The sequence below is a fragment of the Pleurodeles waltl genome, chromosome 1_2, assembly GCF_031143425.1.
Source record: "Pleurodeles waltl isolate 20211129_DDA chromosome 1_2, aPleWal1.hap1.20221129, whole genome shotgun sequence".
Taxonomy (NCBI): domain Eukaryota; kingdom Metazoa; phylum Chordata; class Amphibia; order Caudata; family Salamandridae; genus Pleurodeles; species Pleurodeles waltl.
The window spans coordinates 14,799,188-14,823,178 of record NC_090437.1 but is presented as its reverse complement, the minus strand read 5'-3'; positions in this window follow the sequence as shown (position 1 = coordinate 14,823,178).

Genomic DNA, 23,991 nt, shown 5'->3' with positions numbered 1-23,991 from the left:
TGCCTTAATGAGATGCAAGGTAGGCGTTCTCGTGCTAGAAATCACTCTATGGCCTTAATGCCATATTTATACTCCTGTGCAAAAATGGTGCACGGGAGGGAGGAGGGGTCAAAAAATGGTGCAAAGCGTGCTTTGCCCCATTTTTTAACTCCTGGGTCAGGGCAGGCGTTAGGGGACCTGCGGGCCTATTACCATGGTGGAACACCAAGGAATAAGTCCGCAGGTGTCCTCCCTAGGTCCCATGTGGTTCTAAAAATTCTGGACCCATGTAATTTACTTTGCCACAGCAGTACGATTTTAGTATCAAAAGACCAATAATGACTAGTACACTAAGCATGAGCATTTTCGCTCAATTCCAGCAGCGTTTTCACCTCGAAATCGCCATTTTCGTCCTGCACTCGTGGCTCCCATTTTATACACAGCAGCCATTTTTAAAAGTTGCCCTCACATAGGCTTATGATACAGTCAGATTTGATTCCAAGGACACGTACACCTTGATTGACTTTTCTCTGACCTGGGCAAGCTGGAACCATTGCCTCAGGCCAAACCTGTTTGGTCAGTCCCTCTCCCAGTGGCCGAATCAGATAGCATCAAGGCACACCATGCCATAAAACCCTTATTATCGCTAACACACCCTGCCTAATCTTGCTCACACCTGCACCTGCTCTTTTCTTCTTCTTACTTTACGAGTGGGAGGTGCCCGTTTTTATTGGGGGTCCACACTTATCTGATGTAAAATACTAGGCCTTGGCGGGTAATTTATTATGGGTTGGATGACATGAAATATGAGGTTTCATCATGACACTGTTTTTTCCTTTGTAGTGAAAACATGTGAATGACCAACCAAAATGTCAAGAATGTTTGCCTGAAGCTTAAAAAACTGTATATAAGGAAACCTGATTTTGCATTGACACACAGTCTCCTGAGAACATACAAACCGTGCTGTTGTACTTCTAGGACGCTTGTTACTTGGTTGCAGCCAATAAATTCGATCTTTGACTTCACCTAGAAGACTCTGAGTTTCTGTGGTCTGAATCAGGAAAGTACCTGAGGTCTTTGGGTGTACCCTGGCACCGCTGGGTTACCGGATCAGTACCGGTTCTGAAAAACCCAGTACCTCACCCAGGGGCACCCCCACCCACACCAGAGGAACTGCAAGGATGGGGGGACCTCATCTTAGGTAAGTACAGATAAGTACAGGTAAGTATTGTATTTTATTTTTTAAAGTCCCATAGGGGGCCCTGTAATGGGCCCCCATACATGGCACAGAGTGCAAAGGCCATGCCCAGGGGACCATTGTCCCCTGTGCAGGCCATTGGGGTGTTGGGCATGACTCTTTTTTATTCTAGCCTACCCTTTGCACCATTTCATAAATATGGTGCCCGGCTGGTGCACAGAAATGGTGCAAGCCAGTGCTAAACTTTTTGGTGCAAAACTGCTTTAGTGCAGTTTTGCACCAAAAAGTATCAAAATGGGCCTTGTATTTTGTAAGTCTGTGCCGTGTTTGCGTAAAAAAGCGGAGCAAATGCGGTGCTAAACAAGTATAAATATGGGCCTAACTACCTGTGCCAAGTTTCTAGCTAAGTCACCATTTCGATGAACTAACCCCACCTGCAGGTTAATGGTACATCGGTAGGTTAATGGTACACATTGAAGTGTGTCAATGGATCGATCGAATACCTGCCGTCGATTGTTGGTATGGTGCGAATCTCAGCGTTCATCAGTGAATCCATCACCAACTATGTGGCACAGTGTCATCAGACAATGTCGCAGGGATTTCAAATAATGGCGTGTATCGTTAGAGAATTTTCAGACTGTGTCCTCACATTGTGAAAATTCACTAATGGTACAGTCCATCATTTTAAATTCCTGTGACATTGTCTGATTTGGGGCTTCCACATTGTTTTTCAATTCACACATTGCTTTATGTTGGTAATGTTTAAAGCAAATCATGATTTTTAGTGTCTTTACGACTGTGTCACCTATGGTGTGTTTTGCTATGCTGTTATCATTTGTCTGCAGAAGCTTCATCTTGCAAAAACTGCCTGCGGGATAGTGTGGCTGGATGTAGGGATGTAACAAAGGCCCCCAGGGTCGGGGGGTGGGGTCTTGTGCTCGCTCCAGGGGGGACCTTTAGCACATCACCTGGCCTGTGTGAGTTCGGAGAAGGGCCCCCTCCATGTTCTGTGCAGTGGGGGTGGGGGTCCAATTTCGTTACGCTACTGGCAGGGTGATGGCGGGGCAGTAGTAAGTGTTGTACTTGTAGTACCTGCACTGGATGTCCCAGTTGAAGGTTGGAGGCGTTTGAGGTGGTGTATCCCTTGCTCTAAATGTTTCTATTAACTTCAGCTATGGAGCGCTCTTCCGTGTCTGGTGCTGCACATATGTGTCCACATGGTCATAGTAGGTTGATGGATCTGTAAGGAGCGCAGAGTAGGTGGATGTGAGTGATGTGGTATACATGGTAGTAACTGAGTTTACACTTCCGTGATAACGTCCTGACTCGAATGCGTACTGCGTATGTAACATTTCTGCCAGTCGTTGCCACAAGTCAGGGGTTTGGACTCTTGGCTCATTCCATACAGTAGTTCAGTCCAGCAAAGGTGGTTATGAATATTGCTTTTGACGATACGCAGGAGTACAGTGTTTGCAAAGGCAAACCTTTTGGTCAATGTTCATTGTACATTGGACTACATGTACCATGGTGCTTTGCAATTGGGAGTGTTGGCTCCACACATGGAGTGCATGTTGCGTGTACTTTGTTTATGAAGGGCCTAGTAGTTTTTATATCAGCGTTTGTTGCTTGATGTGTGAGTGTGTGCACTTGAATCAATCCACACAAATTTGCCTATTATTATTACAGAAAGGTAACTTAACTGGTGTGCTGGGTACCAGTGCTGACATGTATTTATTTTTTTATTTTTTTATTTTTGCGGGATTACATAGCGTGGGCATACCTTCTATAATACAATAAAGCAGAACTTAAATAAAAAATATACAGGAACATTAAAGGTGGAGGGAACCCCAGGTTAGCCTCCCCTTGAGGTAGAGCATTTCAGACGTATTTATTGTAAAACATAGCAGGTGGGACAGTACTACGAGATGGTCATCAATTAATGAAGCTGTTTGAGGTTGGTCTACACTTGGCTGGAGCATGAGAGGGTTGGAGCAGGTTAGGCCAGATGTCATTTCAAGAGAAGAGCTTGAAGGTATTTTTTGAAAGCGACATTACTTGTGGTCGGGGAGGATTTTCAGTTTCTCAGAGAGGTACGAGGACAAAGAGGAGTGAAGAGCACATGTGTATGCTGCTGTCTCTTCCACAGTATTTGGCAGGTTTGCGCTACAGTGGCACCATGCATGCAGTTGTAGCTGCCTCCTGTCTGTAATTCTTTCATTGGTTTGGAACGGAGACCTTACAACCACTTGCAGATCTCATCTACTGTCTATTATCCCAGCGTCATTCATCCTCTGTGTGATCCTTGTCCACAGCTGCCATTCTTTTATTTACTCTCAACCATCAAAAGATAGTGCACAAGAAACAGCTGTACTTTATGAACATAGTGTAGTATCGTAGTCTGTGTACTGTTCCCACCACCCAACATTCACAGCCTTTCAAATAAAGGCACTCTACTCCACTTCCCTTTATTATACTGGTTGACTAGCTCAGGGTAGTAAGGAGAAATACTTTAACTCTTTACATCTTTAAGTGCATTACCAGGGAGGTATCTCCACAGAGAAGATAAAAATTCAACAGGTCTGTTATGAGAAACCTTCCCTTTAATGTGCAGACCATATTTAAAGTTCTATGTAAGCAAAAATCCTTACTCCCTCAAAGGCACATCATCCATTAAGTATTTAAGTCTTCATTCCCGAATAATGGACATTTCGGTGTTGTTAGGACGGAAAAGTTCTCTGGATGGTAATGGACGTACAACTCTGCCTGAATGCCCAACTGTATTAAAGTCTGGATCCCAAATGCTGATTTTGTATGCCACGTCCGAACATGGCATGTGAGTGCCATGGCATGGACCTGTCTCATGGAGTGTGTTTCTTTTGGTCAGGGTAGGAGGGGGAAAGGGAGGGAGGGAGGTGGTGGCGGCGCCCAAAGCACTACCCTCATAGTGGTGGAAGGCTAATACGTAAGAGCGAACATGTCCTTTTTGACATACGCCACTGGAGTGAGGCCTACAGGCTCACTCACTTTTTAAAGTTCTGCTGCTATGTGCTTACCTCACATCATGTTGGTGTGAAGTGTTGTGAAGCGCAGACGCGGTGTTTCTCCTCTGGGTGTGTGTGTGTCTGAAAAAAATACAGTACAAGGATAGTGCAGTACTGAGCAGTGCATGCATGGTGTACGCATGTGCAGGATGTATGTGAACCTTTGAATGGTACAATGCATGAAGGGTGCATTGTGTGCATGATGGGTGTATGTGCTGGTTGTATGTGTGCCTACGAGTAGTACAGTACATACAGGATACAGTGCTGGGCAGTGCACACATCTTGAATGCAAGTGGTGAATGTATGTGTGCATCTGAATGGTACAATACATGGAGGATACAGTACTAGTACTGTGCAATGTGAGTGTATGCTGCATACATGCGCTAGGTGCATGTGTGCCTCTAGATGGAGCAATACATGGAGGGTTCTGGGTTCCATTTTGGGAGACCAAGGCTTGCATGGTGAAACATGGAGTGGAGGTAGAGTGAACCCCCTCACCCAAGACCGATGTATGGATTTCTCCGTGCTTAAATTGTGCTTGTTGTTTCTGGTGCCGAGGTCCGGCACTTATTTTTCTGGCTCACACATTTACTGCACGAAAAAGACACATATGGGAAAGATAGAGGAAGAGAAAATGAAAACACGTCACAATGGGAGTAAGCAGAAAGCTGCAAGAGTGAGCTGAAGGGGCAGTGAGTGGCTGTAAATGAATTAAAGAGGCCCCAGATGACTTCAGGATTATGCTGCCTTTGTATTCCGTGTTTGCACATTTAATTGCAGAAACCGCATGTTTAAGAGGAGGGCTTTGGTCACAGGTACATTTTTATTTACAAATTAAGCACTGGGATTGCTGCACTCATGTAAGCTGGGTGGGCCATACACTGGGGAAGGGGTGACCAGGCCTCCCCTGTACACTTCAAAGTGTGCTCTTTGTTTCAGTGAGAGGTCAAAAGGAAGGGGCCTGGGAGCATCTCAGAAAGATGGGACTGATAAGAGAAACATAAAGAATAGGGCTGGGGGCCCTGGGCTAACGTTTGATGGATATATCACTATGGCTGACATACATTTGTGAACTCTAGTCACTCCCATGGCCTATGTTGTGGGTCTATCAGCTTCAGAGACATCCCTACTGTGACAGACTACTTTTCAAGAGGAAGAAGAAGCAGAGGAGCATACACTTCAAAGGAAACAGAACCCCATCATAAAACATCACAAACTCAGACCCTAAATCACATTTTGTGTCTGGAAATGGACTATTAGAAGGGGAGGTGGAGACCAAAGAAACTGTCATCTGCCAAGCAGCCAGACAGGCTGTGTGATGAGTTGAAGCTCTGCAAGACTTCTGCCTCTGAGCAGGAGGTGGGGCCAAGGACTGCTAGTATCCCTGCTGGGTGAGGGGACATCACCCGGAGAATCCCAGACCACCAGCCCTGGTGTCTGAAGCAGCAATACTGCTAGTCAAATCCAATGTGCCCTATGAGGAAGAGGAGAGCGTTGGAGGGAGCAAGGTCCAGTGGGGAGTCCTTTCGAGTGAACTCCATTTGTGAGGTGTGAGGAAACAGCTGCTGCACCAATCAAGTCGATGTCCCTGTGCAGGACTGAGTTGGAGAACCCCATGTACCAAAAGAGTGCTGCCATGAAGATAATTGTGTGAAAGATTGCCATGCAGTATGGCCTGAAACCTTGTGCTGTAGTGACCCCACATGCCAGGAGGGGCCGCCATGGTAAAGACTGCTGTGTTGTAAGGGCCAAAGCCTTGTGTGGTGACAGTGTGGTGACCTCGTATGTTAGGAGGGGCCACCTTGGATAAACTTGCCCTGTTTACCAGGCCTGAGCCTGTGGACAGTGAGGGGTGGTGACCCCGTGTATCAGAGGAGGTCACTGGAATCACCAAGTACTGAGACTTGTTCTATCCTGTTGGATAAGGGAGGATCCTGTGGGAGCACCGTCACCCAATCACCCAAGTGTGGTACCAAAAACAGGATTGTCATCTACATCTCCTCATCGGGAGCATGTGAACACTTACCCCACAGGAGAAGCAGCAGGGAACCCCCAATCGCTACAGGAGTGTGACTGCGTGTGAGAGAGAGCCCACGCCAGCCAATCGTAGCAACTGAGTCCACGTGTGGCTGACTCACTTGAACTGGGCAGGAGCTGCTGTGAAAACACATGGACTGAGTGCACCTGAGCATTCCAAATGCTTCTCTTCTACTGGTGTAGGTAAGTCTCGTATAAGGGGTGCTGAATCCGGTGCGAGATGCCTGGATCTCTATTAACTTTAAATTAGAGTCGTAGTGGACTCTTGAGACTTTGACTACTAGTTGGGCATACCCTGGATGTTACCCATAGTGAATGGAGACTAATCACCATCACTAATGGGAGGAGTGAGTGGACAGGAATTCACCAGAGAGACCAAGCCTCAGGGGAGGACAGTGTAATTGTTTGAGAATTTTGTTTTCTTCCTTTGTGTGGTTAGAAGTAAAAATAAATTACTTATCTTTTTTCATGAGACTGAGTATTGGGCTGGACAATGATTTATTGTTTTACTGAACACATTTTTATTTGTGAGCACATGTTCACTAAACTGTATCCACAACTTTTCCCCCCAAAGAAGTCTTGGGCTGTTTGAACGTGTTTACCACTGAGAATCTAATGCAGAAGGAGTACTTGGCCCAGTAGGTCAGAATTTATAGTAGGCTGGGCCCTGGGACATCAGGAGTAAACGACCTCAGCCTCCCCAGTTGGGCCCAATAGGCCCTGTGAGCCCCGTGGCCCTTGGAATGGGGTTCTGACAGTTATATCATATTTTATGTTTATTTTATTTAATCTGGAACATTGCTTTATCATTTGCATGAACTCCTGAGAGGCATCAGGAATGCAGTCTCAGGCAAATGCATCTCCTACTTATAGTTACACTTAGATGATATGTTAGCAAATTTAGGTGGAAAAGGGAGGCTCACAGTAGAACCATTGGCTGGTGACTGACCTATAACACAAGTAACCCTGGTGCCAGAATGCAACCTTGGTGGAGTGCATTATTGACAAGTATTTCATGTGACACCGAACCACTGAGTGTATCTTTTAGCATACACTTTGTGTCTGACTGCAGTAACACCATAACTTGTTCAAACTCCTAGTTGTATGGGTTGTTTGCAGTTGTTGTTTTATTACTGGGCCATCTAAGAAGTGTGGTTTAGTAATGGGGAACATCAAATTGTCATTATATGTGAAATTGTTTCTGCATTGTGAATTGAAAGATGTGGGATGGTCTAACTAATGTCCTCTATTTAAGCTGGGAGGAGTTATTAAGCGAGGAGCTGGATGTGCTGTTAGGGACAGTATCACTGGCATCTAGATGGCTTTTCAGATTGTGTTATGATTGTGAGGTTGCGTAGCAAATGCACCTTTTCTGTATGATCACACCAATTTTTTGCCTTTTTCTGGACCATATTTTGCTGGTATTAGGTTTTGGTGCCCTGTGATACTGTTATTCAATAACACAAGACCCTAAAGTCATATTGGAAAAATTGGTTTCACCCCAACTTTTCCTGTAAGGCAATTATGGATGACACAGAAACCAGTGGTGTGGAAATGTAATATCATGGGGCATATTTACTAAACCGTGATGCAATGCAATGCAGCAAGGAAAGTTGCTGCGTAGCGCCACAAATAGACAGTAGAAATGTGCCATATCTAAAAAGATATAGCACATTTTTGGTGTCTCCAAGAGCTGGTGCAATGTGTGCTGCCTAGCACCAATGCAGGCACCCTTGGTATAACAGTGTCTGCGTTACAGGCAGGGTTGTTTTTGTGCAGGAAGGAATATCTTCCAGCACAAAAACAATACTTAGAAGCAATTCCCTCTTTCTCTGTTTGATGCAGAATGTAGCCACATGGAAAGAGGAACTAGTGAGGAGAAATAAATATATTTCTCCTTGTTATACCTGCTTCAGGGAAGCAGAGGTTTTTGCACAATTCCAGGTTTACTCACATTACCAAATCTGGAATTGGGGCAAATCCTTGGTTCGATGCATGGGAATACCCATGCTCCACCCATGGAACATATCCCTGATGCAAAGTAATGCCTTGGGTTACTTTGTGTTTACTAAACCACGCAAAGTGGCATGGCGTGGCTTAGTAAATGCCAAAAAGGATTCTGCATCAGGGCTGCATATAAAAGTGATACACCTTGAAAAAAACCTTAGTAAACCTGTCCCTCTATGTGGGCAGTACTGTATGTCAAGAACAGGTCTTCTTGGCCATGGTTAAAGGCAAAGGAAGGGGACAAATGGTGTGCTGAAAATAATCTTCCTACTACCTAGGTGGAACAGAAAGGTGAGAATCAAATGAGGAATGCATGAATAGACTTAAAACAGATTTCAGTCATCAAACAACCAAGCAGGAAAAGCACAATTGCAATGCAAGTAGACTCTAAAGGGATCACCTTTTGTAGTACTCAAACAGGAGATGACCTAAACAAAAGTAAAAACCTCATCTTTGGTTTGGAGAAATTGCCATTAAATAAATACCCTTCATGTACCTTTGAATATGTCATTTGTACATTAAAAATTATTAATAATCAGAATGAGGATTCTGGTAATTAACAAGGTTGCCTTTACAAAAATAATTTCTAATCTATGACATTACTGGGATGCTGCAGGTCATTATAAGATTTCTCTTTTATCTGATGTTACAGAGACGCCTCATGCAAGGGGAAAAGTCTCACCCCGCAATACACCGAGTGAGCCTCGGCTGAGATGCTGAACAGCTTGAAGTAGAAAAAAGCTATCAAACAAGGACCCTGTAAGCACAGACCTCCGAAAAGAGAGCTGTGTCCACTGCCACCATCACTTCACCCCAGTAATGAAGTAAGGGGAACCTCATTAATGTGTGTATTTACACCCAGGGCCGGCTTTGGTGATGGCGGCACCCTGTCCAACAGTCTTTTTTGGTCCCCCCAAGCCCATGTCGATCTCCTCAAATTCCCTAACTACCATCCAGAAAGTGTGCCCCTCATCTCTCCATAGCCCCCTTTCACCTACATTCATTTGTTTTAAAGCGCTTGTAAAGGCAAGCTTTACTAATCCACTCAGTTGGCCACATAAAATATAGTTCTGTTTTTTGCAGCAGGCATATTAACCCTCTGCACTACTTTATGGCGAGTCAAAGCTGCCACTAACCAAAACTCCCATCTCTCTCCCTAGCAGGAACATTAATCACAAGAAATATCTAGACATTTTAATTACTTCATGAAGGCTGGATGCAGAAGGAACTTTTCAGCGGGTGCTTTTTAATTGCAAGTTTCTAAGTTATTGCTAAATACAGCGCACCCCTGGGGTCAGCGCCGCCACCTTCCCCCATCCAGGTTAGCACCCGGTGCGGCCACACTGCTCACACGACCCTAAAGCCGGCCCTGTTTACACCTCCTTCATATATAACAAACATATATGGCTGTCATGAGCACCACTGTGCTCTTGCTGGACTACATTTTGAATACACTGCAGTAACACATGGCAAAGACAAGAAAAAGTACCTTTGCCATATATTCAAAAAGTGGGTCATCCAAGCACCTTATGGCCTAAGAACTATTTCCACTGTATAGGCTCAGCTACATATTCCGTACGGCACGTTTTGGTGTGCTTAACATATGTATTTTGCTTCTTCACTTAGGAAAATGCTAGAAAAAATGTAATAGTAATTTTCCACGTAATTTTCAAAATATGGTTCATTGTGAAATCTAACTTCTGATAACTTTAGTGACAAAGTATTTTTATAAAAATGTACTTTAGGAGCTAGAACTGGCTTAAAACAAGTTCTGCCACTCATTAACATTAACTTCAACTATGTTTTTGAAGACAATAGCCTACCTCTGAGCCCTGGAACAACAGGGTGATCCTGACAACTGGCCACTTATCAGGAATTAAAAAAGTAATGTTAAGGCATTGCAAAGTATTTATAAATCTAGACCCTAGTGTCTTATTGCTATTTTTCCCCTTTTTTTTCTTATTTGGGCTAGGGATTTTTTCTTGAATTTAAAGTTTTTTTCTTGAATTGAAAATTGTTTGTACTGCTTGATTTTAACACAAATTTCTCTTGGCATGGCCTCCTGCCTGTGCCACAGTTACCAGGATTGAAGAGAGAATCCAAGAGCTGCGTTTTTGCCTAATCAGACTGTGTTTATTAAATTGGCAGTGGCTGCCCCACAGCAAAATAATAATCCAATTTCTGACGGGTTGCAGTTGTTCTCTCTATTTTCTGCTATTGTTCTGATCATTATAATGTCTGAGAGATGCGGTGTTCTGATAGAGACATTAGAAAGGTATGACGTTTGGAGCATTATTCGGTATTTAAGGATGCTATTCTCTCTGCCTGCAAGAAATAGTGGTTAGTTGGTGTGAGTGTTGCACGATTTTAACTTGTATCCCAAAACTATACCTAATTGAATGTATTGAAATGTTATGTTTATTGTACTCTGTAACATGAACGTCTTTAGTGACTAGTGCTGTAAGAATTGAACGTGTTTTCTGACTGCACAGAAACTGTGTTATTTTGAATGCATGAGTGGTGTTCCATCCAGCGTGCTTAGTTGCACATTGGCCAGTCTTGTGTGAACTAGAGCAAACAATGCCCATATTACTTTACATAGATGGAATAGCGAATTCAAAATTATGCGAAACAATTGAATTAACCAGTTAATATGTTGTTTGCCATCACTTTCCGTTCCAGATTGGCCCGTGTGTTGGGATACAGAAGTACGATGTAGTCATTGCCCTGCTCTCTTGCACTAACAAAGGTGCCAAGCTGCACTGGGAAAAGAAACGGAACAGCTGTGCTTTTGAATGTTTTCTCTCTCTTGCCAGGGAGCAGCCAGATGCCACTGAAAAGTGGAGACCTTGTTCACAAATATGCTCTCATAACATTTTCTTTTATTGAAAATTATGTGTATTATTTTTTGCAGCAAACAAATAGTACTTTGCATGGTTGTAGAGAGCCACCCAGCTCTCCCATACTTTGTTGCCCTTGGAGGGTACGAGGGCGGGCGCTAGCCCGATGTTATAAAATAAACCATGGCTGCTGATCCGGCAGTCCCACATGCACCGTTGCTCATGTGTACTAGTCATTTGTGCATTCTAGGGGTGGGAGGCCCATCTACACTGATGACGAGGGCCAGATAAAAAAAAAAAAACATTCGATGAACGGAGACTCCTGTGCCAACGCACTAGAGCCCACCAAGGAGGCACGCACTCCGCACACCCAGCGACCCAGCCTGCGACAAAAAGTGGCAGCACCTTACCGGGCAGTAAGAATGATCATCGTCGAGGGTGCGAGCGCTCTTGCTGGATCGGGCGAGGCACAACAATCCTGCAGTGCCGGCACAGTGTCACCTTCCTCCAGTGCGTGAGGAGTTCTGTGCCGCAGCTCCGGTTGGAAGGCCCTGTCAAGCGGGAGGACCCAGGAGGGCGTCTGCCGCAGTGCATGCAGGGGCCAGAATTGCATGCGTGACGGCTCCAGCCGGCCCAGTTCAGTGAAGCATGCACGCAGCCACAACACCAGGGGAATCGGCGGAACGACTGGGCACAGATCTGCAAGCCCACGAAAAAATAAATAAATAAATAAATAACTGCAAACACAGCCAGCATTTATCCACTCCACTGAGGCCTTTGAGCTCTGAGACCAGGCAAACGTGAAAAGACAAACAAACAACTAGGAAGTGAACCCCTGATGGACACCCATCACTAGAAGGTGCTCCTGAGTACCTACAAATACACAAACATCCCCACAAAAAATTAAGGTAAAACAGTAATTACCATAGCAGAACACAGCAGTATGAGTGCCCCACAGAAGGATCGGGAGCAGCAACCAGCACCTACCCCTCCCAGTGCCCAGTCCTCGGTAGCCGCACTACCCCCGTTTAGTGAGTTAATACACCCTGCCACAGCAGCACCACGTTGGCACCTCTGGCTCGGCCATTTGGATAATTACTTCTGCACTAATAGAGAGACACATGGGGCAGTGCCCAGATCACTGATGCTACTTATGGGAGGCGACAAACTCCATGAACTCTTTGACTCACTCCCCGACACGGGTGACGAGGCAGATTATGGTGCCGCTGTGGCAGCGCTCAACAAGCACTTTGACCCTCAGCTAAACCCTGTTTATGAGCGTTTCAAACTGCATCAGGCACAGCATACGGACTTTGAGTCAGTAGATATGTTCTACACCAGGCTAAGAAAGCTTGCCAGCATGTGTGTAGGCCTAAACCAACAGGAGATCAGAGCCCAGATCCTCCAAGGGTGCTGGCTCAACATGCTCCGTAAATTGATCATGCTCAACCAGGCATCTCCCTAGATGAAATCTTAATTCTGGCACACTCCCATGAACTATCAGCTGTCAAAGCTGATGCCATGGTCGCAGTGAGTGGGCAAACCCTATCCGCAGCATCACGGCGTGCCTACCCCCGGTGAAGGAGGAACAGGTGGACACCATTTAGCCCTGCCAAACTCCTGTGCGTCGTCCGCCCACCTCAAGACTGGGAGAGGGGGCATGTAGCAGCTGTGGCTATGAGCACAAGACGTCAGGAGGGTGCCCGGCAAGAGGGAAATCGTGCAACAGGTATGGCAAGAACAGTCACTTTGCCAAGATGTGCCTGACAGGAAAAGGCAGACAGTGGGAATCCAAAGCAAAAGAGGCCACTGGAAAAAATGTAAGCACAGAAGAAAACGCACCTCGTGGGCAAATGGCCACCAAAATGCCAAACTATGAGGAAGAGGGCATTTTCGTCATCTCGTTCACAGGATGGAGGCAACACAAGAGGCGACCGCCCCCCATGAGTACAGTGAAGATAAATGACACCCCCACAACGGTGCTCATTGACACAGGAGCATCGGTCAATGTGATGGACCATACAATATATCAACAACTCTCTCCTAAACCATGCCTGACCCCCAAGTAACACCAAGATTTACACGTACGGCGTAACCCGCTTCCCCTGCAAGGCACAATTGAAATATCTGTAACCAATGAACAACACACCACTTGAGTTAGATTCTATGTGGTCAGAGCAAACCAAGGCACCCTGCTGAAATGCCACACAGCAGAAGACCTAGATCTAGTCTTCTTCACCCACCAGGTGTATGAATCGCACACCGAATCTCTTCTCAGCGAGTTCCCACAGCTATTTGCAGGATTGGGGAGACTCAGAGGCAAGTGTGTTAAGTTGCACATCGACCCAGAGATAACGCCAGTCGCGCTGAGACACCGGCGTGTGCCTTTTCATCTATGGCCGGCTCTCAAGAGAGAGAACTTCAGATGTTGGAAGACCAAGGGGTGATCAAAAAAGTTGATGGGCCCACCTCCTGGGTCTTCCCATTAGTGATCGCACCCAAGCCCAAACAACCAGAGGCCATACACCTCTGTGTGGACATCTCCCCAATCGTGCCATCCGGAGGGAGCGTCACATCACGCCCACCATGGACGACATAATAGCGGACCTAAATGGCGCACAGTGGTTTTCAAAGCTGGACCTGAACTCTGGCTACCACCAGCTAGAGCTGCACTCGGACAGCAGAACCATTACTACCTTCTCGACCCATGTGGGGTTAAGACGATACAAAAGGTTGAGCTCAGGTGTCCTCCTCAGCAGCGGAGGTGTTTCAGAATGCCATCAAGGAAACACTATCAGGTCTGTCAGGGGTTATCAACCTAAGTGATGGCATCTTAATCTACTCAGAGACACGCAAGGAGCACCATCACCGCCTGAGAGCCACTCTGCAGAGACTTGCGGACGCGGGTCTCACACTGCACAAACGAAAGTGTGCATTTTACCAAACATCCATTGAGTTTTTTTGGGTACATTTTCTCAAAGGATGGACTCCAGGTAGACCTGCGAAAAGCAGACGCCCTCCGGCAAGCCCCGACCCCCCAGAGTGCCACTGAAGTCAGAAGCTTCTTAGGGATGGCGATATACTGTGGCCGATTCATACCTCAGCTAGCCACGATGGCAGAACCACTCAGGCAGCTTACAAAGGTGAATCACCAGTGGGAATGGAGCCCTGAAGCGGGCAAGGCATTCCATGATGCGAAGGCGGGGCTACTTGATAAATTGACCATGGCATACTTCAACTTCCTGAAGCGGACAGAGGTGATGGTGGATGCTAGCCCAGTGGGACTGGAAGCGGTCCTATTGCAAGAACAGCATCATCAGGAGTGGGCCCCAGTAGCATATGCCAGCAGATCCCTGTCAGCTATAGAGACCCGCTATGGCCAGATCGAAAGGGAGGCGTTGGCGATTCGATGGGCAGGCAAGCATTTCCACTTGTACCTCTACGGCCATGAATTCCAAGTAGTGAAGGATCACAAACCCCTGGTCTCACTATTTGCGGGGACCATGCGCCTGGCTCGCCCTAGGATCGAATGCTGGGCTGTCCTGCTCCAACCCTACCAATTCAGAGTCGTCTACAGACCAGGCGTGAACAACCCGGCTGATTATCTGTCCAGACACTCCTCCGCAAGTACACTTGATGAATCCCAAGAAGGGGATGAGGAGAGCACAGAGAACTTTGTGAGTATGGTTGTCCAGTCAGCCTGTCCCATGGCTTTAACAGTGATGGACATTGCTGAGGCTGATGAAATAGATCAGGTGCTCAATCGTGTCAAAAAAGCGCTCAGCAGGAGGCAGTGGAAACATGTGACCCAGAGGAAAAGGCTACCATGCAAGGGATGTGGATAGTGAGGGACGAGTTACCAGTGGGCAGCGAGGGCCTTGTCATATGGGGGCGAAGAATAGTACTGCATCGCTGTCTATGGAGTCGGGTGGAGGAGCTCACTCACCAGGGTCACCAGGGTCACCAGGGAGCTGCCAAGACAAAAGTGCGGCTTAGAGCCAAGGTGTGGTTCCCTGGCATGGACGCAAAGGTAGACCATCTAGTTGGGAGCTGCCACTCATGCATAATCACTTCCGTGGAACCGCCTGTTTGCCCAATAGTCACCGAACCTCCCAGTCGGAAGCCATGGTCAAATCTAACTATGGACTTTGGAAGTTTTCCCGACAGAAGGCTGACAGCGGTCATGATTTATTCGTACACCAAGTTTCCTGTCGTGGAGGTGGTGGTGTCCACTTCCTTTAAAAATGTGAGACCGGTATTGGACAAAACTTTCACAGTCTTTGGGCTTCCAGATGAAATCAGAACAGACAATGGTCCCCCGGTCTAGGGAAAAGAGTTCAAATCACACCTTGACAAGCTCGCAGTACGTCACCGCAAGATCATGCCTTACTGGCCCCAGGCTAATGGTGATGTAGAGGTCACGAGGACCCTCAACAGCACGTTGAGAATTGGGGTGGAGCGAAGTGAAGACGGAGAACACTGTCTGCACCAGTTCTTGAGAGCCTATCGACAAACACCTCATAGTAAAACTGGCTGTGCTCTGGCGGCACTGATGTTCAAGACAGCCCCGCGAGATTGCATCCCTGCTGATCCCCAATGGGAGTCTCCAGAGCTGAATGTGGAGGCCACACAACAGCGCCGGCTGCTAACGAATCAAAAGGCAAATTAGAGGAGGAGAACCAGTCATTGTGATCTTCAGGTGGGCGATCGTGTGGTCGTGAAAAACCGACACCCCGGAGGAAAGTTTCAGACACCATTTGAGCCGGAGGCGTAGGAGGTGGTAACGGTCCGAGGGTCCATGGTGACCGCCCGCCGGGGAGAGAGACGAGTGACGAGAAATGCATCGCACTTCAAGCGAGCTGTTGTCATGCCAGTAACTGAAGGCGAGGAAGAGGAAGTGGAGTAGATGGACAGACCGATACCCAAGAGGCGTTGACACATACGGGGTCAAACCAGTCAGGCAAAATGGACGACGGGGTATTGATCGCTCGGAGTGAGAGGTATCATCTCAGACCTAAACCTGCACCCAGCAGAAGGCTGAAAGGCTTTGTTTGTTGAGCCACGGTCGTTAATCAAGTGAATCCTATACACGGATAGTGGACAGGGACATCCAGACTTTAAGGACATCCTGATGGAATGAGCCCACTATGTGAAGCGACTGTTTCAATGGAGGCGTTTTGTTTATGTAGCTTATTTTACTGATGTGGTTTTCTCTTGTCTCTTCTTTAAGTTTTTTTTATTAAAGCGTTGGAGGGATGTAGAGAGCCACCCGGGCTCTCCCATACTTTGTTGCCCTCGGAGGGTATGAGGGCAGGCGCTAGCCCGATGTTATAAAATAAACCAGGGGCTGCTGACCCGGCAGTCCCACATGCACCGTTACTCGTGTGTACTAGTCATTTACGCATACTAGGGGTGGAAGGCCCGTCTACAATGGTGAACCGAGTGCACTGCGTCTACCATTCGAGCCGGCGATGGTGGGGGTCAGTATCTAAACAGCACTTGGGCTATCACGGAGTAAAGGTATATTTCAGCCCTCCTCATCCACTGTGGATGCTACTGAGTTTGTCAGTATTGTCCGTTGATTGAGCTTAACTAAGAGGTCATTAAACACAGTGTGTTTAGATTGACAAAAACTGTTAGACAAAGCATTAATCACATGTGCATTAAGAAATGTTAACAGTGCTTTAAACTGTGAGAACAGTTCAAGACGATTGCATAGAAAATAAAAGAGAAAAGTGAAAGCAAAAAGAAAAGAAAGGAGAGAAAAAGAAACAAGCATTGGCAAAGCCGATAGGTCTCGAGTATGTGAGAGCTATTGGCTTTGGCTATGTGTTTAAGGGGTGGTGTAAACTAGTGTTGCTGCTGTTCAGCATGGCTAAAAGTTAGTGGGGTGAGATGGGGTGGAGTATCGTCGGGTAGATTGGGGTAGAGTGGAATGGGGTAGATTGGGGTAGTGTGAAGTGGGGTGAGATGGGCGTAGAGTGGAATAGGGGTAGAGTGTAGAAGAATGGAGTAGGGTGAAAATGCATAGAGTGGAGAGGAGTGGAGTGGGCTAGATTAGAGTGCGGTAGATTGAAGTAGGGTTGATAGATTAGTGTGGTAGATTGGTGTGGGGTAGATTGAAGTGGGGCAGATTAGGGTTGAGTGTGGTAAATTGGGGTGGAGTGGGGTAGATTTGAGTGGAGTAGATTGGGTTAGATTAGAGTGAGGTAGATTGGAGTGTGGTCGATATGAGTAGGGTAGATCAGGGTAGACTGGGGTAGTGTGCAGTGGAATATATTGGAGTAGTGGTGGAGTGGAGTAGCTTGGGATACATTGGAGTCAGGCAAATTGGGTGTATTATAGTATGGTAGAATGTTTTTGCACAATGTGAGGCCCCCCCTGTACCCTTTTCTTTTTTATTGTTTTTTCTCAAAGTTTTCCTATTTGTAAATTAAATGAGTCAAATCTCAAGTGAGTAAAGTTCAAATAAACGCAATCTTGAATATCACGCTAATCTTAGCGAGTGAAATCAAATCATTCCATATCAAGGAACCTAACAATGAGTAACATAATGGGAGGTTACTCATTGTTAGGTTCCTTGATATGGAATGATTTGATTTCACTCGCTAGGATTAGCGTGATATTCAAGATTGCGTTTATTTGAACTTTACTCACTTGAGATTTGACTCATTTAATTTACAAATAGGAAAACTTTGAGAAAAAACAATAAAAAAGAAAAGGGTACAGGGGGGGCCTCACATTGTGCAAAAATATATATATATTTTTTTTTTAACCTTTAAGGGATGGGTGTTTTCCCTTGTGTAGGCATCCCCTAATGCTATTTTGGCCAAATAGTTTCCTGAGCGCCAATAATCCCCTATCATTGCACCCCAATTGCTCGTAACTAGTATGGTAGAATGGAATGCAGTGGGTAGATTGGGATAGTATATAGTGGGGTTGATTGGGGTAGATTGGAGTGGAGTGGGAGTGAGGTAGATTGGGGGAGTGGAGTAGATTGAAGTGGTGTGGGGTAGATTAGGATGGCTGGGGCAGGCTGGAGTAAGGTGGAATGGGGTAGATGTGGGTAGAGTGGGTAGTTTTGAGTGGTCTGAGTAGTTTGGAGTGGAGCTGATTGGGGTAGATTGGAGTGGTGGAGTGGGTAGACTAAATTGGGATAGATTGGGGTGGATTGGGGTAGATGGAGTAGGGTAGAGGTAGTTTGCAATGGAGTGAGGTAGATTGGAATGGGATATGTTGGAGTGGATTGAAGTGGAGTGGGGTGTAGTGGGGAAGAGTGGAGTGCATTGAACTGGGGTGGAGTGGGGTAGATTAGAGTGGAGTGGAGTGGAGTATGTTGGAATGGAATTTGGTAGATTAGGGTGGAGTGGGGTAACTTGGGTGGGGTAGAACGGAGAGGGATAGCTAGAGTGGGTTATGGTAGTGTAGATTAGAATGAAATGGGCAGATTGAAGTGGGGTACATTGGAGTGAGATAGATTAGACTGGGACAGTTTGCAGTGGGGTAGTTTGAGGTTGTTTAAAATGGAATGGGGTACATTTGAGTGGATTCGGTAGGAGTGGAGTTGGATAGAGTGGTGTGGGGCAGATTGGGATGAGGTGGATTGGAGTAGGATTGAATGAAGTGTGGTAAATTGGAGTGGTGTGGGGTAGATTGGGTTGGAGTCAACTGGAGTAGACTGTTGTGAAGTGGAGTGGGTTAGATAAGGGTACATTGGAGTGGAGTGATATAGATTGGAATGGAGTGGTGTAGCTTGGAGTAGGGTAGAGTGGAGTGGAGTAAGTGGTATGAAGGGGCATAGAGTGGAGTGGTGTGTTGTGTCATGGAGTGAGTGGAGTAGGTTGGAGTGGCATGGAGTTAAGTGGCTTGGTGTGTCACAGGGTGTCTTAGAGTGGAGGGGCATAGATTAGAGTCCAGTGGCTTGTCCTAGAGGGAAGTGGCATAGAATGGAGTGGCATGGTGTAGAGTGGAGGGACATAGAGTGTAGTGGTGTAGTGTGGAGTATGCATAGTGTGGTAGCGCACTGCCACAACAGCCAACACATTTTCAGTTGAGATTACCATTACATTTGCACCGAAATATGGTTTTACTGCACACAAATGACAATGTGTGCAAATATCATCCCCTTGTGTATTGATGTGTTTTGATCATATTTAAATATTTGTTCACACCACACTTCAGAATTACAAAACAAAAAAGTGCTTAATTTGTACCAATTCTGATATATTCTGAAACAGCAGCACAGTTCATTTTTTCTGTTGTGTGCTAGAAACAAAAAATAAATTATTCTACACCCTCTGCTCTTACATGGATACTCATCAGGATTGTCACATAAATTCTCTCACTTTGAAGTCAGAGAAATCAAAATACACACCAAGCTCCCTGGAAGAGAGAGTCTGATATTTGATCTCTGTCTTTGAATGTACTGCAAATGTGACAAGATAAGAACAAGATTTAAAGGCCTAATTACTGAAAGCGAGTTTGTGGAAGAGTACATTAAACATGGTTTGGGAGACAGGATGGACGAAGTCAAGCTGGACAGCCTAAAGCAAATAAAGGCAGCAAATAGAAATCCAGAAAATGTGGGTTACAAACCATAAAGCCAATGGTATAAGCAACATGCACTATGCATTCTTATGTCAGCTTTCTCAAGATCCCCAAGATTTATTTAGCAAACCTGACAGCTGTGTTGTCTTGTAGCCTTCGACCTAAAAAAAGAAGGTAAAGGCCAATAGCGCAACCTTCCAACTGAGTGACCAGCACGAAAGTAACTATTCTTGTGTGTACCTTGATTTGTAAAGCCCTACCCTATCTTCTAAGCACTCAGGGCTAGTCACTGCCCCTAATCAACATCATCTACATGGGAAGTCTGAAGAGCAAAAGAACCTAAGGGTCCATTGACCTCTGCCACTACGGACACCTGGGTTATTGTAAGTCAGATGTTGGCTCTTCCTCATGTGCCAAGATCTCAGGGGAGCTCAGGTCACAAAGATCCGAAGCATGAATACGTTTCGGAAGGCAGCCAGTTCCCAGATCAATCCCACCCTGAGTTTTTATGCATGTACACACCGGTGCCCATATTTTCGCAAACTTAGGGACTTTGTCCCTTGCCACTGCTGTCAATTTCTCCATAGAGTATGAAGACAACACTACATGCCACCACATTTGAATTGTTGGGGGTACCTGAGCTCCACTGTCGAGGGATTGTTATTCATGCAGCCAGAAGATACGGGGTGAGAAGTTGGCCTCCAGGAGCTGTCAATGTGTAATCTGAATGGTTGGCTATGTCACCTAACAGTGAGGGTGTAAGATTCATGTGTAATGTAATATTTGTAATGGCCTTAATCTGATGCAGTATCTCTTTCCAGAATGACTAATTCCAGGTGCTAAACCACCACATGTGAGCAGTCATGCCTCAATTGGCCTTTCAATGCCAGCACTCTGAGCTCGAACCATAGATAGCCTCCAGTCGAACTGGTGTCCTCTAGTGTGACTCCTAATTCCCCCTCCCACTTTAGAGTATACCAAGGTTTGTTATCTCGAGACGAGGACTCAACAAGTTGACAGAGATTAGTGAAGCCCTTCCTAAACAAGTGGTCTCTCAAGTAAGCTCCAAGAGGGCGTGAGGGCTCTACGGGCCTGTGAGTGGTTAGAGGGTGAGAATGCCCAATGCAATGGTTGTAATATGTATAATGGGTGGTCAGTGTCTGAGAAGTGGCGGAGGAGAGTGCTAAAAAAGAGGAGCTCACCTTTGGCATAAAGATCGGCCAACTTAGCCATCTGGTCAATGAACCATTCACAAAAGCCCCTATCATTCAAACCCGGAAGGAAGTCAGGGTTACTCAGGACCAGGGTCATTGGAGAAAAATACATCACGAACCCTATGCTATGGACGCTGGACGCCAGTGTGTTAGGATAATGCTTTGCGAGCCAAGTTAGTGTGTAGATTGAGGGAACTGAGAAGTGAGCCTCAACAGGTACCCAAAGCATCCTAGTGTTAGGATTGGTGATGTCCAATAGGTGGCAAAGCTGAGCTGCTCGGATATAGTGATCGATTTTGGGGAAAGCACAGGCCACCCTCCAGCCTATGCCTACATAGCGTTTTGTGGGAAATCCTCAGGGTTTTTGTGTTTACACAGAATATTGGAACCAAAAATATTTTGGTACAAAATTTTGTGTCAAGAATATCGAGGACAGAAATATAGTGAAGGTAAGTTTCTATAGGCAAGTGAAGCTTTACTAAGTATAACTCCACATATATGTACTTGTACGATATGTATATCTTCAAAGTTCGCAGATGTTAAGTTAAAAATAGTAAATCTATACTTACCTATTTGCATTGACCGTCTTGATATTTTGTTCCTCAATATTTATGACACGATATTCTGTCCACACAATATTTTCGGTTCAGATATTCTGTAAGTGATCCCAGGGTTTTACCTCCCCATGTGCAATATAAGAGTTTATCGTGAATGAGATTTATTGCGTCTCGTAATATTAGAAGGGGAAGTGTCCAGACAATGTAAAGTAATCTGAGTATAAAATTTATTTTAATAGTGGCCATCCTAACAAACTATGAGATTTCCAGCTTATCCCATCTGTAAAGATCTTTAAAAAGAGTGTCCACAAGAGGAGGAATGTTGTCTGCACACACGTCTTCAATTTGGGTTGTGCGAGTAATACCCAGGTAGAAAAGGGATGAGGAAGACCTAGGTATACCATGTGTAAATAAAAGGGTCACTCGCTGGGTTGTGTACTCTGGAGCTCGAGTGACAGATTTTGAGTAATTAATTTTAAATCAGGTAATTCTGAAAAAATTGTCAAGTTCATCAATCGTAGCCAGAAGTGACATTTCCAGATAAGTAAGAAAGCATAGGATGTCATCCGCGAATAACACCAATTTGCAGTCCCGTAATCTTAGAATTAAAGTGAGTTTTCCAAGCCAAAGGTTCCTTCCAGGCCCTGAGCAAAAATTGTAGGCAAAGGGGGTTGGGAGAGGGCATCCCTGGCATGTACCCCACCTGAGGAGGATTTGTGGGCTGTCATGGCAGTTAATCTTGAGTCTAGTAAACAGTTTTACAGAATTGGTTAGAGTATGGGTTTTGATGTGAGGGCTAAGGTGCGCTCTAACCAGAACCTTAGCCATGTTTCTCCGGTCTAGCCGGTCAAACGTTTTCTTTTCATCTAAAGTAAGAAGGATAATCAGAGTATTTGTATCATGTGCTATTTTGCACAAATTGATAGCCAATTGAATATTGTCTCCCGTCTGTCTGCCATAGATGATCCCTGCTTGCACTGACCGAGTCAAATGAGGTCATATGCGCTCAAGCTTATTGGACAAAATGTTGGTGTGTATTTTAGAGTCTGAATTTAAAAGGGCTATTGGATGGTAGTATGAATTTAAAAGGGCTATTGGGTGGTAGAGGTCAAAGTTGTGTGGCTTTGAATAGTAAGACTTTTTGTGATTCTGCCATGTAGTCAGTAATCACACCAGATTGGAGGAAGAAGTTAAAGACCCCAGCTAGGGGTACTTAGTAGCATGGGTGAATTCCTGTATGAATGCAACGATCTGCAGAGCTGGAGAAATTGCGAACAGGGGTTGAACATATAATACCCTGGGTCAGGGAACCCCATGAGATGCCTCTGCATACATACCAATAGATCTGAATCAGGCAGGAGACTCCAGATCTTTTCAGCCAAAAATAGCTTTATTTTGGCTGTATCCCACCTGAAATTGCCCCTTGCTTCCATAGAAGTCAATGGGGTAAATACATTCTCTCGATCATTTTTTTTAAATTTCCCACTTACCTCTTTTAAAATGTTGAAATGTATGCACATGGCATCAGGGTCGGACTGGCCTATTGGGCAATCAGGCAGTACCCGAAGAGCTTGTCTGAGAAGTCAGTGTGTGGGACAGGTCTTGGCTGCTTGTGGGCCTATTTTTTGGTCTGTGAGTCAGTTTTTAATATTGATTTCTCTGTTATTACCACAAACATTGCCTACAGAAAGCACAAATGCATTTGTCTGCCACCCCTTCCAAAACCGCTTTACACTGTGTCTTTACAAACGTAAACAATTTGCAACAACGGGTCACTTTTTTAACTATTTGATTTGATAAAGGCACCACTTTTATTTTTGTGCCCGACCTGCGTTTTGACCCATAACCACAACATCTGGAATCCAGGGAGAAAGGGCTGTCACGTAATGAAGTGGGACACAGCGAGGTTGCTTTGTTTTTAGTCTGGTAATACAGGACCGATTCCCAAGGGTGAAGCTTGTTCAGCATAATTGGTGGGTGTGAGATTCAGATTTTCCAACAATCATACTGGCATATACTGTTAAAATACATTATACAACTGTCAAGGCACAGGAGAGGTGCTTAAGGGGTAGTGGCAAGGGAAAGGAATGCAGACTGGTAGGAGTACTAAATGAGAGAAAACACAATATTTTGTAAACTAACTTATTTTATGAAGACTTCCAAAGCACAAACTTGGAGTGTGTGTGTGTGTGTTTGTGTGTTTCTAGGTTCGGCTAGACAGCGCCTTCCCTGTCTCTTCGAGTCATGGGGTATATGCTTTCTGGGCTTCAACCCATCCATAGGCTCCCCACTTGATGGCTTCATCGTCACCCTCATATTCTTTCTCCCCATTGGGCCACAGCATGCATTTGTCATGCCTGTTCCTGGTTTTAGCTCTCCCCAAGAGCAGGAACCAATTACACTATCCCTCCACTGCTTTCATTTTAGGATTTGTTTCAGGAACTACTTCTTTCCTTGTTAAAGATCACCTGACACAAGCACACTTGTTTTTATTCCCTCCAAACTCCTCTTTAAACAGGCCTGTAAATTTTTTTCTTATCTAGTAACATTTGCTGTGCATTCAAAGGCTGA